Below are 3,588 nucleotides of genomic sequence, written 5' to 3'. Positions count from 1 at the left end.
TTTAATTAGAGGGGGGAAGGCAAAGAATTTTAAGATAAGATTATCTTCTGCTCCTCATCACAGCCCTCGTGTAAAAATTTTGCACGGCATGCAAAACAGAGTCTGATGGTAAGCCACTTGGTTTTGCACACGAAAACAGCTTTACAGAGGAATACTTTTTTTTGATTCTTTTTTTGAAAATACTCCTATGATTTCTTTTGTGTATGTAACTAAAAAAATTTGATGTCCGATCTTACGAAAATTAATCAGGAGATGTAACGAGATCTGTGGGAACCTGGGGCTTCTGGAGGAATGAAGTCTTTCATTCCTGTGGCTGTTGAAAGCAGGAAAAGAAGAACAGGTGAAGAGAACCTGAGTCCATGTTTCTCATTGCTGTAATAGGCTGACAATAATCAGAACTAAGGTACTGGGAATGGAAGTATAAAGTCAGACAGAAAGCAAAGAGCAATGGATTTTATATTGTGGCCTTGCAGTGGCAGTTCTGCAGAGGCTTTTGTGTACTTTTAGGGAGGGGAGGATGACTGCTGCTAGTCCTTGCTGCGGAATCAGCTGCAAGAGCAGAGTCCGAGGTGACAGAAGGGGTGTGAAGATGATGCAGAACTGGGATGGAGTCCTGTGAGGTTTTGCGGTTAGTTTTCCAGCTTCAGTGTTGGCACCAGCGTGCAGTAAGTGTTACAACCATATATCACTCACTCACTCACTCACAGAAAACAGAAATGTCAAGAGTCTGCACCACCACCACCACAGCTGCGAACCATCCGCTGCTCTCTCTGAGCTACCCTGCTCCTTTGTAACTCAAAAACCTTCAGATCTGTGCTCTCCCCTTGGAGCAAGGGTCAGAAGAAGCCTGGGGGACATCCATACAGCTAGTCAGTGCGTGAGCTGTTGTCTGTACTCTCCAGGGCTTGCTGAGGAGCTGGGGTCCTGCTCTCCTCCTGGCAGAGGATGTGGGAGGAGGATAAGATGGTGCTTTAAGCCTAGTTTTGCTAATTCTTTACTGCTATACAGTAAACTCCCTGTCTGTGAGTTTAATGGTCATGAATGAATGGTTGCACTCTGCAAATGAGTCACTGATGGGTATCAAGTGATGGCTTGGTGAGGGGACTGAATGGAATGAGCCTCATGGAGATGTTTTGTAACCTGGGCAGGGGGCATGCACATGTACTGGGCTGGGCACAAAACATGTCTAAAGAGGATTAAGGGCATCAGGCTGCACACAAGACTACCTTGGTCCCAGAGCATTCTGCATCTCTCTGCTGCTCAGGAAGGGACTCAATATGCTCTGGGCCAGAGAGAGATCCACAGTGCGCAGGGAAAGCTTGCTTCCTAATGCAGTCGTGTATATTGCTTTTTATTAGCTTTCATGCACTGCAGTAAAACTTACCCCGGCATTAAGCATTCACAGTGCCAGAGAAACAAGTAAAATTCAGGAACAAGTAGCTGTCATTTTGGCTTCATGAAGACCTCTGTGCCTTTGCACTTTAAATGCTGGCATAATAAATCCTGAAATGCTTTTTTCTCACAGCAGATGTGATTAATACAGCTGTTAGCTGGTGTGTCTTCTAGAGGGTACAATTGGCAATCCCTAGGTGGATAAGGACCCGAGGCCTGGACACCCTGTGATTTTCTCCGTATTTCAGAAACTAAGAGATAAAATAAAAGAGATAAAATGAACATGTTCTTTTTTCCTCTTCAAATCCATAATCAGACACGATGTAAAAACAGTCACTTTTGCAATAAGCATTTTGGAGAGTTCTTGTTAAAGAGAAAATGCCCTCACAGCCAGAGCCCCTGGGGGGTTGGGAGGCTCCAAGCAAGACGTGAGCATGGCAGCAGCACGTCCCATCCTCTGCCCCCCAGCCCCTCCTGCCCAGCCGGCCTGGGGAGCAAGGGACGGCCAGGTCCACGATGCCTCTTTCCACTCAGCAGCATTACTGCGAGGGGAGAAGGGGGCCGGTGGGGGTGCACAGGGGTGCTGAGCCCTGTAAACTTCATGCTATAAATGCACCTTTCCTCCTCACGCCCATCTTCCCCCAGGGAAATCCTGAGCAGGACACACATTTCCTCAGTGATTTTACCAGGTTTTTCTTCTGCTTCTTCCAGCCTAATCACATCCACTGATTTCTGCTTGTTTGCAGCTGGAAGCTCAAACCACCATTTATTTTCTGTATGGGTTCCTAATCTGGAAATTGATCTAATTTGCTTTACCAAATTATAAGCAAATTAAGCTAAACACATTGTGTTATGTCTGGATGCATTGTGGAGCTTTCATGAAAGAGAAAAAACTGTGTTTGTCATTGTGAATTTCTTCTTTCCTCAGTATCAATAACTTTGTATTCTCAAAAAAATATAAAATGTCCCTATAAATGGTAGAGTTTTCCTTAGGGCCAGGAGCCCGGTAGCTGGGGCGGCATCTGTCTCACATCTTTCATCCTTTCAGCCCTTAAAGAACATCCTTGCCAACATCCTGAGCTCTATTCCCTTGCAGTTCCTCCCCTTGCTCCTAGACACACTTTGATTATCTGCAATATTGCATTTGATAGTATTACTAAATAGTACTGAAAATTTTCCTTTCGGCAACCACTTCTTCCCTTTCAAATGGAATTTTTTTCCCTCGTTGTAAATCAGCTTTAGAGCCTTGTATGTCTAAGGAGAGTAAATACCCCAAATGAGACAAGTATTTTGCATTTACATTTCCTGACCCATCAGGGAGAATTTTGTGCAAAACGCAGGAGAAATGTCAAAGTAATAAAATAGCATTGGTTTTGGTTCGTTCTCTGATTAGAACAGCTGATGTTATGGAAAACGTCTGGCACTATCCAGACTTCGTGGAGATTGAATTCAAAGAGGGCAAATACTTTATAGGTACTGCTATGTTTCAATGACAATTTTACCGACTGACAAATACTTCATCACCTGAGGTTTTTGACATAATTTCTTAGTTTACTGATTTAAACCTGTAGTATATCTGAAATATATTTCTTTGCTAGGGAAGTTTGTGGTCTGGATGTGAGATGGACTCTCCAACCGTATTTATAGCCACAAACATTGGCTTTGGTTTCCTTCTGCCAAACCACATTTATTCTGAGGCAAGGGAAACGCTGCTTCTCTTCAAAAATTCAGTTTAATACAACTGATTTGCAAGATTATTTTTTAGCTGAGAACAATTAAGCACTCTAACAGCTTAACTGGCTGTGATAATTAGCAGTCACTAAGCCTATCTTCAGGGAAATATATCACGCTGTCCTATTTTAGTCCTACCATAGTAAGGACTGAGAAAATAATGTAAATACCCATTGCTCTCCTGAGCAGCATCTTGGGCTGGGGAGCCTGGGGCAGAGCCCGGGCTGGGCGTGAGCTGCCGTGGCGGGGACCTCAGCCTGCCTGGCTCCGAAGGTGTGTCATTTTGGTAAACACAGGCCATAAATGTAACGAGTCATCGTGACGCAAGCAAAAACTGTCGGCAGCCAGGGTGGAAACGCACGCTACTCCCTTCTTACAGGAAGTGGTAGTTTTAGGTTAATAACGCCCAGAAGCAGCCTTCTGGGCTCCTGCCGGTGCCTCTGCGTACCCCTAGGGCTCCCGTGG

The sequence above is a fragment of the Egretta garzetta genome, unplaced genomic scaffold, assembly GCF_000687185.1.
Source record: "Egretta garzetta isolate BGI_Z169 unplaced genomic scaffold, ASM68718v1 scaffold404, whole genome shotgun sequence".
Lineage (NCBI taxonomy): Eukaryota > Metazoa > Chordata > Aves > Pelecaniformes > Ardeidae > Egretta > Egretta garzetta.
This window is presented reverse-complemented; position numbering follows the sequence as displayed.